Source organism: Salminus brasiliensis, chromosome 25, assembly GCF_030463535.1.
Source record: "Salminus brasiliensis chromosome 25, fSalBra1.hap2, whole genome shotgun sequence".
NCBI classification, from domain to species: domain Eukaryota; kingdom Metazoa; phylum Chordata; class Actinopteri; order Characiformes; family Bryconidae; genus Salminus; species Salminus brasiliensis.
Window position 1 is genome coordinate 11,440,205 of NC_132902.1, and position 17,577 is coordinate 11,457,781.

A 17,577-nucleotide genomic window follows, 5' to 3' on the forward strand; every position below is an offset into this window, starting at 1 on the left:
AGATAATGTCTTAAAAGCTGCGAGGGAGAAAGGAGGTGTAGTGTGGAGTGGAAGCAACATTTCCTTGTTTCCATACATCATGAAGAAGCTGGCCGAGAGGAGGAAAACTTTCTCATTGGCGAAACCGCTGCTGCGTGACAAGAAAGTGAGGTTTCGTTTAGCCTTTCCTGCAGCGCTCCAGTTTGCGTGGAAGGAGAGAAACAAAGTTTGACATCGCAACAGAAGCTGTTCATTGAAGTTCATCGAGAAGCAAGTTACTGATGGAGAATAAACTATAAAACATCCACTAGCACAAGGAGACTGAGAGGTATGATGGGGCTTATGATGGGAGTTATTTTAATAAGAGCCAATAATAACACTATGCAATATCTATGCTCCTAACAAGGAGGATCCATCTTTCTTTCATGGAGTTAATATATTGGGAAATGCTTTTGGCAGGACTTCAATCGGGTCTTAGATGCGATATTAGATGAAAGTAAATAATCAGGTACCTCAACGCCGAAGAATAGAGTTGCCATTCACATGCTGATGGAGGACAATGACCTGATTGATGTTTGGAGATCAATCCTAGAAACCAGGAATAAACATTTTACTACCACTGCCATTAATTCCTACCCAATAATTTACTTTATTTTGATCTCTCAGAATCTAACCAATACTATCACTAATAGCACTATCAAGGCTATTTCCCTGTCGGACCATGCACCTGTTGAGCTTTGTGTGAATATACATTCGGACAGGCTTAGAAAAGGTAGATGGAGAAGGATCACATCTTCACTACAGGAGTTATTTTCTAAAGAACTTGCAGAGAACCTATCATGTTTTAATTTAGGTAGCACAGACAGCATAGCATTGGTTTTTGGGAGGCATCTAAAGCGTACATTGGGGTAAAAGGATTGCACAGACTTCAAAAAGGGAAAAATTGCTCAATGACAGTATTAAAACATAGGCAGCAGAACTAAATAGCATGGAAAAAGAGTTGGCCAATTTAAAAACATTTGTAAATGTACATTTCGAATTCAGGACATTTTCAATAAAAAAAAAACAGAATATGCTATGTTCAGACTTAAAACACGACTATGGACAAAAGTCTGCCAGTTTTTTCTCCTGACTCAGACAGTTAAAAGAACAATGCTCTGTCCACATCATTCCAGCAATAAGAGCAGGGGGTTATCTTATAACATCTTTTGAGGGTATTAATGATGTCTTTAAAGAATTTTATGAGAACCTGTATAGATCATCTGGTGCTTTACTAGAGCTATTAGCCCAAGGTTTTTTTTCTCAAACATAAATCTTCCAAATTTATCTTCTGATCAAGCATCTATTCTTGATGCACCAATAACCCAAGAAGAGGTTAAAACTGGCATGAAAACAGGGAAATCACCAGGAACAAATGGGTTTCCAGTGGAGTACTATAAAGAATAAATAGATATAATTACTCCAATACTGACAAATGTGTTTCAGGAGGCTTTTCAAAGAGGCTCACTTCCACCTCTTCCATCTCTTAAAAAACACTCCTCACTCTGATACCTAAGAAAGGAAGAGATCATATGGCTCCGGCTAACTTCAGACCAATCAGCCTCATCATTGTATATAGTGAGATACTGGCTAAGGTACTGACCTTCAGATTGGAAACAATCTTACCACACATACATTCAGATCAAGTAGGCTTTATAAAGGGTAGGTCCTCCACTGATAATTTGAGAAGGCTCATGCACTTAATGTGGTTAAATGCCTCAGTCAATGCGAAATGACAGTGGCCACTGTATCGCTTGATGCTCAAAAGGCTTTCGATAGGGTCGAGTGGGACTTCTTACACTCTGCCCTGTTGAGGTTTGGTTTTGGTTCTGCTTTTGCTAAATGGATAAAAATATTTGTCAAAACTGATGTTTTAGGGTTGCTGTATGTCACTGCTCTTATTCACAACTGCGCTGGAACCCCTAGCAGTGGCCTTAAGAGCGAACCCTGCCATCAAAGGAACCCAGTCACTATGCACTCTCAAGAAGTCTGGGCAAATGTTCTTAAATTGCACAGGATTTCCCAATACAAACAACATAATGCACCACTCTGGTTCAACCCAGAGGTGAAGATTAGGAAGCAGAAAGTGTTTTGGAAAGTTTGGCTAGACCAAGGTATACACACTGTGAATGATCTCTATAAAGAGGGGACATTTATGTAATTTACTGAACTTGTTATGCTATGCGAAAAAGGTGATTTCTGGAAATATTTACAAATTAGACATTGCTTATTTAGAAAGCCTTGGTAAGTAAGACCAGCCAACCCAATGGTTAACTAGCTAGATAACTCTGTTAATCATAAGGCATCAATATTTTATAAAAACTCAATTTCTTTAATTAGCAGTGTATGTGATCAATTAAGAATAATTTGGCAGAGACGTATTAAGTGTGAAATGAATAGGGATACATGGAGTCAGATCATAGCACAAAATGGTAAATATATCAGAGAAGTTAAAGGGAAATTTATACAATATAAAGTTCTGCACTGGTATTATTGGACACATTGTAGGCTCTTTAAAATAGGACTAACAAATAGTAGTTTATGTTGGAAGTGTAAAAAAGAAATGTGAACCTTTTTCCATTTCATATGGGAATGCCACATGGTTAAACCATTTTGGCACAGTTTGTTGGAATTTTTGGACACACGGGCGGAGTAGCCTTGCCAGTGTCTCCCCGCTTATATCTCTTGGGAGATAAAACAGAAACCCCAACTCTAACAAAAGGCGTATATTCAGTTTTGATGGTGGGGATAACATCAGCCATCGGAGTTATATTAAGACACTGGAAATCACCCACATGTCCTACACTCCAAGAGTGGCAAATCCTAATGAGTGAGACCACATCATATGAGGTTATGTTAGCTAGCATAAGGGACTAAAACTAAAGATTTTTGTATACGTTATTATTTCACTTTTTAATAATTATTTCAGAATTAATATTGAAGGATGGGTGTTTGTACAATGTGTATCAGTATGTATATCTGTACCACATGAGCTTTTGTTTACTGTATTAAATTACAAATTACATTAAGTTACAAAAAGAAATCCCTAGTAGTAGCAAGCAGATAGGCAAGTAAAGACTGGGATAGACAGAAAGAGCGTTGTGGATGGACGGATGGAAAAGAGCATAGTAGAGGGACAGACAGGAAAGCAACCCACAGAATCCTACTAAACTCAGTTAACATGGCCGCGTAAATCCCATACCCAATCTCATGGGTGGTACCATTTCCATATATTTCTAAGACAAAGATGTTGCATTTGAAAGAACAAAGATCATACAAGATAACACTCATTACAGTATAACACTTCACCGAAGTAAATCGGGTTGTCTTACTAACCTTACTTACTTACTTACTATTCTCGCATTCAAATGATAACAGCACCATCTCAGACCTAAAGCTCGGTCTACTTAAAATTACATCATTAACCTTGAAAGCAGTCATTGTAAATTAAATTAAGTGATCAGAAATTAGATGTCTGAAACCTGTATTAGACCTGCACTAAATGAAGCCACCCCCACAGGTTATAAATATGTACCTAGCCCTAGATTATCAGGCAAAGGAGGTGGAGTATGCATAATACCAGAACACACTTGATATTCAAAAACACTATCACCTTCACTTCTTTTGAGATTCTCTACATTAATATATCAAATCCAGCCACAAATAAAAATGCATTCACACTAATTAATATTTATAGGCCTCCAGAACCCTACTGTGAATTTTTAAAAGAATTTAGTGATTTTGCAGCAGACTTGGCAGTGTGCAACGACAAAGTTATAATAGTAGGAGACTTTAATGTTCATTTTAAAAAGCAGACGATCCATTAACAAAGGAACTTGATCGATCTTAGATTCTGTCTGCATCACACAAAACGTAACTGGACCCACGTATTACTGTAACCATACCCTAGATTAAGTCCTGACCCTGGGTGTTCACATTGATCATCTAAATATTCTTCCTCAAAGCTTAGTAACATCAGAACATTACCTACCTCTCCCATGAGCTACATCTTAGGCAAAATGTTAATTTGGCCCCTTGCCACTTTCTTACTATCAACCTTACCTTACACTCCGTCAGATTAAACATAGCTAGACAGATTAACAAATGGTCTTTAAAATACCCTTCAATTAACCTTAAACAAAGTGGCTCGGCTCGCACAGTGGTACAGTGATCAAACTCGTAGCTTAAAACAAACAGCGCAGAAACTAGTGCGAAAATGGCGGACGACCAAACCAGAGGTGTTCCACTCTGCCTGGAAGGACAGCCCTAGTCAATATAGAAAGGGACTCATTAAATCTCTCTCAGAGTATTTGGCCTCACTGATCGATAATTACAAAAACAATTCCAGAGTACTTTTTAGTGAGATCTCTAAACTTACTAAAAGCCAGGCAGATACTCAACCCCAGATTCCAGCTTCTTTAACCAGTAATGTTTTTAAGACTATTTTAACAATAAAATAGAAAGCATTAAACAACAAATCCAACACTCCTTATTAAATCAAACATTTGACCTTAAATCAAAGTCGCCTGGTGTAGTGTTTCAGGAGAGCACAACAGATCCCAGGCAGCAGAGGTGAAGCCTTTCTCTGTGGTAGAGGACTGGAAGTCATACCCAATCACATTTACTGGTGGTACTATTTCCACATATTTCTCAGACTAGGAGACGCTGCATTTGCAAACACTAGTAAATGAAACTTCACCAAAATTAATCGGGCTGTCTTACTAATGAGCTAAAAAACACAGTCTTTCCATTTTGACAAGGATATTTAATCAGAATAGGCAGAATTCCTGGCAGGTACCGTTGGTAAAAGACAAAAAATGTGCGGAAACCAAAAACTCTCAGAGCTGCTGGTGTTACTTATAAAGACAAATCAAACCTACTTAAGAACAGAGATGAAATGAAAATCAATGACTAACCTTAACTTCTTCAACAAACAGATATTTTTTTAACACTTTAGATGTTCTAAACATGCATGTAAGGCATTTTTATAATGAATAAATCACTACTGTGATACTGTCGTACAATGTGCCTATTTTAACAATTTTTAATGTAATATTGTTCCAGTGAAACATCCATAAAGCATATAAATCCAAAATCAGCTGTAGTGTACAGAGACACATCTGAAATATACTACTACCCTTAGAATAGCCAGATTACAATTTACAAAAAAAGTACTTAAAAGGGGCCTGCAGATTTCTTGTGGACTGCTCACGAGTGCTTGAAGGTGGGTAAAATTGTCTGCACTCACCCTCTTATTAACGGTACTTGCTTGGAGTCCATAGAAACAATCCAAAACATAGGAATTGGAAAGCTCGCACAAAGTGGTTTGTATTTCAGACATCCTTCTTTCTGATAACAGTTTATAATCCTGGGTGTTTCCTTGTGAAAGGAAAGTCTGAACCATGGAAATCCCTGGTTTCAGGTGCTCAGTTGAGTTAAGGACTGCAAATAGAGAAACAAACAAACAAACAAGTGAAGCTTTCTGCAAAAGCAGAACAGCACAAAACCTCATGAATAAAACATACACAAGGCTTGACTGAACATATAAAGAATTAAATGATAGGAAACTTACAGTGAGTATTAGAACCTATAGTTCCACCAAGAAGGATCTTCATTACAGTGAGACCTGAAGTGAGCCACAACTAAACCACCTTGCTGCTGCTGAGTTCCCTCCTTTTTTGGCTTGTAACCTGGCCTACTTCCAATATACTGCCACATAGTGGATGGAGTAGGAATTACTAGGGAAAAAAACACTGTCACAACACTGGAGTCACACGAGTATCAGCTATGGCTTCAAGTAGGCCTAAGTTTTAGAATTTTTTTTATGCCAATATAGAAAATAGACAATAGGCAAGTGGCTTAAAGTTCCAACCACAATAGTCCAAATAAGACCTAAAGAACCAGCACAACAGGCCCAATGACAATGATAATTACAAATCAATACAAATAACTAATCATCAAAATTATTGATCACTGATCGATAATTACAAAAACAATCCCAGAGTACTTTTTAGTGAGATCTCTAAACGTACTAAAAGCCAGGCAGATACTCAACACCAGATTCCAGCTTCTTTAGACATTCCAGTCTTAAACATTACATAACCAGTAATGTTTAAAACTATTTTAATAATAAAATAGAAAGCATTAAACAACAAATCCAACACTCCTAATTAAATAAAAAAATTGACCTTAAATCAAAGTCGCCTGGTGTAGCTGCTTTAGAACATAATTTAGTTGTAGAACAAAGGCTGGAAGCCTTCTACCCACTTCCACAGCCAGAACTAGAAAAATATATTTCCTCAGCAAATTGCACAACCTGTACACTTGACTCAGTTCCCTCTAAAATACTACAAGAAATGCTCCCAATTATAATCAGACCTCTTCTAACAATAGTACATTCATCCCTTAGCTTAGGGCATGTACCCAAAACCCTTAAATTAGCAGTCATAAAACCTTTAATCAAGAAACCAAATCTCCTAGTCCATCCATGAATAAGAAATTCCTATCTGGATTCAGACCCCATCGTAGCACGAAGACAGCCCTAGTGAAGATTACAAAGATCTCTTTCTTGCCTCTGATCAAGACTAAGTATCTTTATTAGCCCTACTAGACCTCAGTGCAGCCTTTGATACAGTAGTTCACACTATTCCATTAGAAAGATTAGAGAAAATGGTTGGAATCACAGGAACAGCCCTATCGTGGTTCAAATCATATCTAACTGAACGCTATCAGTTTGTAAAGATAAAAAATGTATCTTCAAATTACACAAAAGTAAGATATGGAGTTCCACAATACTCTATTTTAGGACTGCTATTATTTACATTATACATGTTACCACTGGGCAGTTATAAGCAGACATGGAATTTATTTCCATTGTTATGCAGATGACACACAGCTCTATATATCAGACAAACATGTTGATAAATTTAGATTATAAGACAATGGAGGACTGTGTAAAGGATATAAAACTCTGGATGTCCCATAACTTCCTTCTTCTTAACAGTGACAAAACTGAGGTTCCCCTCTTAGGTCTAAAAGACACTAGAAATAAACTACTTTTATTTAGACTTAACTTTTTCCATTATCACTTACCTGACTGGTGTGACTGGGTAAGGTCTTGTTGTAGCACCTTCTCAATGTTTCAGGAGAGCACAACAGATCCCAGGCAGCAGAGGTGAAGCCTTTCTCTGTGGTAGAGGACCAAACGTCATACCCAATTTCATCACTTTTACTGATGGTACTATTTCCACATATTTCTCAGACTAGGAGAAGCTGCATTTGCAAACACTAGTAAATGAAACTTCACCGAAACTAATCGGGCTGTCTTACTAATGAGCTAAAAAACACAGTCACTTGTTTGTACATCCAATCACATTTTACCGTGAGTTTGGAAAGCTCAGTCAAGTTAGTTTAATATTGGATCATTAGATAGTTACTTTACCGCTCTTCTCACTCACAAACAATGTCCTAAAATCTCAAATGTGATTTAAAAAAAAATAATTTTAACAATGGATAACAGAGAAACTACACTCATTATACTGATGATATTTAATCAGAATAGGCAGAATTCCTGCAACAGGTACCGTTGGTAAAAGACAAAAATGTGCGGAAACCAAAAACTCTCAGAGCTGCTGGTGTTACTTATAAAGACAAATCAAACCTACTGAAGAACAAAGATGAAATGAAAATCAATGACTAACCTTAACTTCTTCAACAAACAGATATTTTTTTAACACTTTAGATGTTCTAAACATGCATGTAATGTATTTTTATAATGAATAAATCACTACTGTGATACTGCCGTACAATGTAAGCATATAAAGCATATAAATCCAACACATCTGAAATATACTACTACCCTTAGAATAGCCAGATTACAATTTACAAAAAAGTACTTAAAAGGGGCCTGCAGATTTCTTGTGGACTGCTCACTAGTGCTTGAAGGTGGGTAAAATTGTCTGCACTCACCCTCTTATTAACGGTACTTACTTGGAGTCCATAGAAACAATCCAAAACATAGGAATTGGAAAGCTCACACAAAGTGGTTTGTGTTTCAGACATCCTTCTTTCTGATAACAGTTTATAATCCTGGGTGTTTCCTTGTGAAAGGAAAGTCTGAACCATGAAAATCCCTGGTTTAAGGTGTTCAGTTGAGTTAAGGACTGCAAATAGAGAAAAAAACAGAAAACAAGAAAAAAGTGAAGCTTTCTGCAAAAGCAGAACAGCACAAAACCTCATGAATAAAACATACACAAGGCTTGACTGAACATATAAAGAATTAAATGATAGGAAACTTACAGTGAGTATTAGAACCTATAGTTCCACCAAGAAGGATCTTCATTACAGTGAGATCTGAAGTGAGCCACAACTAAACCACCTTGCTGCTGCTCAGTTCCCTCCTTTTTTGGCTTGTAACCTGGCCTACTTCCAATATACTGCCACATAGTGGATGGAGTAGAAATTACTAGGAAAAAAACACCGTCACAACACTGGAGTCACACGAGTGTCAGCTATGGCTTCAAGTAGGCCTAAGTTTTAGGATTTTTTTTATGCCAATATAGAAAATAGACAATAGGCAAGTGGCTTAAAGTTCCAACCACAATAGGCCCAATGAGACCTAAAGAACCAGCACAACAGGTCCAATGACAATGATAATTACAAATCAATACACATAACTAATCATCAAAATTATTGCATTTCCAGCTAAAAAAACATTCTGTTAATAGTCATATCTCATATGAAGACTTTTGTATCATTTAAAAAAGAACTAAATTTGGCATGTGTGACTGTCTCCTATAAATACTTATAAATACATGAATACATTGTATGGTGGATGCTGTGCCAAGGTCCTGCACAATTGTTTCTTATTTTAGTGACAAATAAATAGCAATTTAATACATTTATAACTAATTTACAAAGTTAATGAGATAATGTTTACATCAATCCTGATGCTTTAAATCTCTCCCACATGGTGAGGTACACGGTTTATTTATTTAACAATGGTATCGGATCGGTTCTGTGTTTCGATCAATAAGTTTATGTATTGGTATGGAACTGAAAAAGGTTAGTGCATCTGTAAATGTAACATATAGGAAACAGCATATGACAGCATTATTGGAAGGCATTTCTGGCAACTTCACTGAATATGCCTACATTGATAAATCCCCTTAAGTTTCACCCTGATTGGTGAATGTTTAGCATGTCAAATGTATGCTTGAATGTGATTGGCTAATGGCAACCACAAGAATTGACATATCAAGCCCTCTGGTCAGACTATTATAGAATAAGCTAAAGATGCAGCATGTGAAATTGTAGCTTGACTGGATGAATGGTTTCTGAGAAACAGTTATGTACTACTGGCCTCGCCTTCTTGTGACAAATGTCCACCAAACTTGACATGCCACCTCAAAATAATGTGCTGAACAGATTTTGGTAAAATGGGCTTAAGTGTTCAAAAGGTACAGGTTGACATTATTCATTATAATTATAAATATTGCAGGTATTTTGCTACCAGATATGTGAGGATTGGTAAAAAACATCCTAGAAGTAGAAAGGGATCAAGAAATTAGCCAAAATAAAAGAAGAATTTTGAGTGTAGGACTTACAGGCTAGATGCTATTAAATAAAAACGCCTAATGCTTTGCTGTAACGCCACCGTCAGGCCATTAAATGTCATTTTTCTTGGCTAGGTTTTTCACAGCTGCTGTAACTTGTTTGGTGTTTCTGGGATTTACGGCTCTTTATAGCAGGAGTAAACAGACCCAAAGTGTCATTCACAGTGCTGAGGCAAGACTCCAGCTTCTTTCTGGAGAACAGCTTAATAGGACTGATTTCACCTGATTACAAAAATGCAGCCTACCTCGACTGCAGCCTAGACTTTATATCGCAGCTAAAGACACCAATCTGTGTCTTATGTGTATTTACACATAAGTGCACCGATCACCCAAAACTAGAGCTGAAACGCTCTAGTTTTACTAGATACTGAATTTTCTAACTGCAGGCTTTTCTAACTGCAATTGTGTCAGTAGTGGCGTAGTGGCGCTGTAACATAATCAGTACAGTGCACTGGGGAAGATACCTTCAAGAGTCAGCGTGCTGTGAGCCATAGATAAAAGTCTTACCACACAGCAGCACTTCCACCAAACAATGCATGATAAGTCATGTCTATTCAGCAGTAGTTTCGACAATTCCCTATTTAGGTTCACAGAATGATCAGAGACACTTTTCACCCCAGCCACACACTTCCATCCGAGAGGAGATAAAGGACCATCCTTGCCGGAATTGCTACCAAAAATCCACAGAGCTGCTAATCTGCAAGCTGTCCTTCCAGCTTCCAGCAGTTCTCCTCAGTGCACAAGAACATCCAGGGCTTCAAGGGCCGATCTCCACCTCTAGATCTCTTCTCCCATGGCCCTCCATGAGGCTATCAAAGGTTACTGGGTGGGTCAGTCATGTTGGGATGAAATATGATTTTTTTTCACCTCCATAAACCTTCTGTTGAGATGCATTTCTGTTTCTGATGCTCTTTCAATTAATCTTAAAGTTGAGTATGTTTACTGCTAAATAAACAGCATCGAAAGACATTGTGAACATTTGTGGATCTTTTGGGTACAATTTAGTCAGACTAGGGTCCAAAATGGCTAGTCACTGGGGTGATGCCTCTAAAAGCACATGTTGGTAACTTTTGGAAAGAGGACACAGTTGTACCACAGTTTGAAGGTACATTTTAGCTTCTTAGGGTACTTAATAATAAAAAGTACTTCACCTCTGGTGTGTAAAGAAGTGATACAGGAGGTCATTCCTGCTGGTACTATTATATTTTTCAGTTCATCTGCTTTTGCCAGGCCTGCTGACAACTGAACTGTCAGTCAGCGTCCCCACTTATCCATTCATGAGTCTTTCTGCTCATTTATCTCAGCCGCTGTACCTGTTGACATTTGTACATTAATGTATGTGGCTGCTATGATGATTTAAGTATAAATCAGTTTAAGGATAAGGTGTGATTTCACTTCTCTGCATTTCTCTCCATAACAGTACATTTTATGTAAATGTGTCACATTCTTATTGGGGTGAGGAGTGCAGGAAATGGACAACAGTTGGGGTCTACCTGGGGGGGGACTAGTCCTAAGCTTGAAAGGCATGAAGGCATATGCCTTCTTCTGCAGACATGGTAGGCCTGGCTGTTCACAACCATTGGAATGTTAATGAACCTAGCATGAGACGATGGGGAGAATACAGAGATAGAAAATGTCATGACATGAATGTAATAATGGAAATAATGCCATGAAATAAATACCACTGAAATCCTTCACTCTGTAGGGGTCCTATCAGTGTCTGTAAAAACCATACAAAGCATGACATCCTGCCCTTCTATTACACAGAAATGAAGACAAATTTAGTTCAAATGAGAGCTGTCTTATGTTCAAACTGGGGCCAGGTTCTGTGCAGTAACTGCATCATTACGTTTGCATCCATGAACTGACAGTCCTTCCTAGTGCTCATGTCAGTCATGTTTACACAAATAACACATATGTGACAGAAGAAATTCAAAATAATCTTATTAGTTTAAATTAAAACCTATGTCTAGCTTAGACCTTAGCCTAGGCAAGCCACTGACCATTGTAATAAATGTAATAAAATAGGACTATAATAAATGTAAAACAATAGAAGCAGCGAGGTAGATGATGGGGGCTGTTAATGTTTTAATAGAACTAATTACACTCATTTATCCAGACATTACATGCTGCAAAATGCATTTTACATGAGACGCCCACACATTGCTGGATCCCCTAACAGATATCTCCATAATGTGCACATGCACTCTAATGTTGTTGAACTGTGCAGGTTTAGTGTGAAGTGGTGTAAGGTGATTGAGTTCGGAAAAAAGTCGGGTCTACTGGCCTCCAAGTGGGTTGTCCTCACAACTGCACAACTATACGCTTTGACTTTGGCTATGTTTTATACTTTAGTTGGAGAAGCGGGCAGAGAGGAGGAGGAGTACTCAGTACAGCTGGTTATTCTAATGGTCTACAGCTTTGTCTGACGTTACCACTCCAAGGACTGGTACAGAGATATTCAGTTTCCCTGAATGGCTTTGTAGCATATTTTTGTTATAGAGGACCCTAACCCTCATATACAGGTATTGAAGTTACAGTTATTGGCACAGTCATAGCCACAATTACTGTCACAGTTAATGTTACTGTGTGATAGTAACAGTAATCCACGGATGAGGTTGTTTACAGTGGCACTACTACTGCATAGGAGTAAGTACTTAATGCAGAACTGCTGTAACACACAGTATTGTGCAAAAGATGACTAGAGCAGAACAGGCAGTGGTGGAAATGCAGTGCAGATAATTTACAGATGTACAATGATTCTGAGTGACAGATTAATTTGATGGTTCGGAGTGTAGATTTGTACAATCTGATGGCTGTAGGAAGAAATGACCTGTGAAGGTGTTTTTCCTGCAGCGAGGTCTGCTGCCCATTGTCTGCTCTCTGTCCCTGTTGTGCTTTGTGGACTGGGTGAGTTTTTCATGATCACGGACACCTTTGCCAACATCCCATTACCTTCTCCAGCACCATCTCAACTGTGTCCAGTTTAGCCCCCAGGACTGAGTCGGTCAGTCTAATGATCTTTTTCAGTCTGTTTGGGTCTTTTGTTGCAATACTGCGGTAATACTGTAAAGTAGTGCTGGCTTTGGCCCTTCTTGTACATCTTGTCCATGTTCACTTCCCATCCCAACTTGTCCCACATCCAAATGAACATCCAAATATAGTCCAAGACTAAGCTTAATTCCTATGCAGGAAATCCCCTGTAGTTTCGTGGTTCTTTCTTTCAAAAGTCTGGAATTTCATCTTCATACTGGATTTATATCACTGTATACTTTTTATCATCACCTACATTTGTATAAAACTAATTCTAACTGAAAATGATTCTGATCTGCTTTTTGGGGGGCATTTTCATCTTGGTAAATGTAACACAGTATTAATTGGCACTGTTTTTCTTTTTGCATTTTGTTGTACAGTAGACTAAATGTTTGGGGCAGATTATCTGTCATTCAGTCTTCTGTTGTCACATTTTATATTAAATCTTTTACAGTTCTGGCAAGTGACATGCAGTGATTTGGCACAGTGGCACTCAGATTTATGTGGTCACTTTTGTAAATGTTGTAAAACACCTTTATATTAGATTGCTACATAATGATTACAGATTGTTTAATATTGTTTATAGATGTTTTGTGAGAAGACCTGAATTGTTGGTGATTTGGGGTGAAACTAGAGAAAATGGAATCAGAGAGAGTGGTCATCCAGAATACAGATGCTCAACAAAGAAGCCACTTATGAGCAGCACTTTGAGTCCTAAGCCTCAGGCTTCACATTTTGGGATATCACTCAATGGTGTTGGTTGCTTTACTACTGACGACTCATTTATTGACTTGCCTAACTGTGCAGAGTCAAAGGAGGCTGGTGGTGTATTAAGCATCCATAAGCTTTTACCTGAGACACATACATGATTTACACTGGGAGACCTGAACAGCAAGCAAGCTTTGGGCAGAAACCTCATTTCTTTCTGCATTATTTTAGACTGTAGATGTATGTTTTAAAATGGTGGATATTCTACTATGACCGAATTACAGAGAAATAAAAGAGGCAAGATGTTAAAACTAAGGATGTTTAGTAGTTCAGGAGTTGCTGAAATGACTAACACTTGTTTCTGTCTGTGTTTGTGTGTCGGGAAAAGAGAAAAAGGGAAGTCGGCTACAATGAGCCCCCTGGTAAGAACTCAGCACTTTTGTCAGGTTTGGCTGTTTTGATATGTGATTAATAACAACATTCACTTCCTTTCTCGCTAGTTTATTACCAGGCTTCTGCAAAACACACCGTAATTACTATTATTTTATGATACCCCATTCACATGAAATAATTTTGTAGAATATGCAATGATATTACAGTCATTTGCATCCATGTTGTTTTTTAAGGAGGAAAACTTTACAGTATTTACAGTATCATGCAAACGTATTAGGCACTTGATAATATAACACAATTTAACAAAGCAATCAAGCACCTCACCTCACTGATATTCTGGATGCATCATATATAAATCACCCTATAAAATACAACTAGCACAAATACATCTTTTTTAAAGTTAAGGGCTTTAAAAATTGGGATGCAGTGTAGAATCAGGTGAATATGTTGGGCAGTATTCATCAAGTATGCATCATTATGGCCCTTTTAGGGAAGATCGTATGTAGATCGGTTCAGGAATTGATCCTATATAAAGTGAAGTGCATTAAAAATGAGTTGGTTCTCACTCTGTGTGGCCAGGTCATCTGATAGTACACCAGCCTGGTCCCACAAAGCCCTGCAGGTTCTTGTAAGATGGTTCCACTGTGGTCTTATTTCTTCCACAAGTAGAGCCTCTACCTCGATAAGTCTCTCCAGCTGCATCACCTTGCCAAAAACCTTCTTCTTCATGTCCAAGTGTTTCAGAGGATATAGGTAGGGCTAGCTCGTATTGGGTTTTACAGTAAACAAGATGGGGCATTGGTAAGGACACAGAAATAAAGACGAGGAAACATAATTTCTTCTTATTAAACTGTATTGTAATCCAATAGTACTTCTCAGTACAACTTGACATTCAGCATTGCTCACAGTCTGAAATAACAAAACCAAAAAAAAAAAAAAAAAAGTCAAATCATATTCGAACAAATATTCTAAAATGCTGAATCAGATAAGAAATGATCACTTAATAAACAATAAGTATTAACATTCAGTTCTAGCAGGAATAGTTTTTAAGGGACATTACGTTCTAGAGAATATGCACACAGTTGTCTGCCTGTCTGTCCTGATAACACAGGCAACATGTGACTGGTTTTGCATCTGCATTGTGGAGGAAAAAAAGCAGAACCACTGTGACAGTTAATCAGAGGAGTCGGGCGTTCAGTCACTTCCTCCTGACTCTGTGGAACATGGTCACTCTGTGAGGTTGAAAGCACAGTTTAGTGCAAGTGGGCAAAAAAGGGGTTACAAATGTAATTGTCTTCATGGTCAGAATGTGCACATTTCTATGGTCTGAAACAAATGAAACATAGACCTAAATAGCACATGGACCTCTTTTCTTTGAAAGTCTGAGTTTAATGATTTCAAATGAAGAGTCACTAAAATGGTTCATGTCAAAATTAACATACCAGAATCCCAAGGCCAGATTGGGCTTTCTGTTGCCAGAAGGTCTCCAACCGAATCTACAGGTTCTGTGCTGGCGGCAAGATCCTTATGGCACCAGACAGCTTTTTCTTATCTTTTACAATTCGGCTTCGGATCTTGTGTCGCTGTTTGTTACTGGTACTATCTGGGTGGTGGATTATTCTCAGCACTGCAGTAACACTGACAGGGTGGTGGCGTGTTGGTGTGTGTTGCACCGGTGCGAGTGGGTCAGACACACAGCTCAGTGTCACTAAGAATAGTCCACCAACCACAAATATCCAGCCAACAATGTCCTGTGACCAACTATCATTCTTGGCTTAAATTACAAATCTGACTCACTCATGCTAGATTCTTTTCTACAACATCTGGAAATCAACTCTTGGATAGTCTTGTGGAGGTCCTGAATACTAAAGAAAAAGGTAAAGGTGTGCTGGCAAAGTACACAGGGAAAAAGATGGATTACAGTATGTAACTGTACAACTACCAAGTGCTCCTATATGGTTAGTGGAACTGATCAAATGGAAATGATGAAATGAAATGGTGGTTTCATTGAACATGCTCACTAGAGTATAAACACAGTATAAAGATTATATAGGGGTTTAACTGCACAGTGTGGAAGGGGCACTTTGCTCCATGTCAAAATGTATTTGGACTTGAAATTACCTAAAGTACTTAAAACTTATTGCTATAGTCACAGATTTTACATTTTAAAATTAATTTCACAAGTTCATGATGTCTGGGAGGCAACCTGAACAAGGCTACTTACCAGTTACTCAATATAGATCCCTCCTTTTCCGCTGTATGCCCAAGAATAGGCCTTCAATCACATGTTGAAACCCCACTAGATCATCTGATCTGGGGTCATGTGGAGCTGTAAAGAATATTTGTCAGGTTAAGGTGGTTGACATTAAAAGTAAATCTAACATATTAAGATAAAGACAACACAGTAAATGACTAAACAACATGGGATGTAAAATTAAAAGACGGCATCCATAAATGTTTTGCTAAGAAAATCTTTTTGCTCTTTTTCAGTTTTTTGGTGACTAATAAGTATTCCAACATTTTGACAGAGAAAGCCACATCACTTAAGCAATGAGAAATCAGTGCAGAAGAACTTTCCATTTGTCTCTCTGGCTGCAGCCCATGTTGATGTCCCACAGATTCCTTTTCCATGTACCTGTAACACAATGTCACTATCAAACACATACAAAAAGTAAATCCTGCTTCACTATGTACAGTCCAAAGTGTTTTGACAAATATCTTACTGGCTTGGTCTTCTCACGAATGTACTCAACAAATGTTGCTACATCTTTATCACTGGCCAGAAAAATGCCATCAAAAATGGCTGTTCCTCTAAAGAAAACGTTAAAGATAATAGAGATACTCCCTAGAGATTCTGACAGTTTAAAGTTATCAAAAATAAAAATCCTTATAGTTAAACGATAAACGATATAGTTTTCAGTTTCCATCTGCAGACACAGCAACTGTATCTAGGGTGCAAACTTGGCAAGAGAAGTGGTCAATGCTACAGAATTTTTCTTTTTTATGATGACAATATGTTCATTCAAGGAAAGCTTTTTGGAAGATACACAAATTGCCACAAATGTTCCCATTCTGGAATTAGGAAAATACTGAACAACAGTGGCACGCTAATTACAGACCTGCAAAAAAGGACAAGTGGCTTTTCAACAGTCTCACCCTTCCAAATTGTTGTGAACAACATTTTAGGTGTGAAAAATACATACCAATAACTGGGTGTACATTTACATCCACAAAGCATTGTTCACTAGCTGATGCTTCAGATGTTCTCGCAGTTTTTTTAATGCATTTTCATACATACACAGAACATGTAAATCAACATGACATGTGTTTCCTCATAGAGGATGTGAAGCTGAACCATTTTTTGTTATTGCTCAGCGACTTATAAAAAAATTATTTTACAAAATTACCTGTTGAGGAGGCACTGGTGACCACTGTGTCTATCAGGGGGGTCAATGTGGACACTGTGGAGGACTACAAATATCTGGGAGTTTACACTGACAATTAACTAGACTGGGCTAAGAACACTAAGCCCTTCAATAACTGCCAGAATATGCTCAGGATCTTCTATGAATCTGTGGTGGCAAGTGCAAGTGCATGCTGGGACAGGCTGAGAGTGGCAGACACCAACAGACTGAACAAACTGATCCAAAAGGCCAGTGATGATGTGGGTGTGAAGTTGGACTCGCTGATAGCAGTGTCAGAGGGGAGGATGCTGTATAAGCTTCATGCCATTACCGATATTGGCTCCCACCCACTCTACAACACTGTGATGAGACACAGGATTCAGTGCAAGACTCATTCCACCAAAATG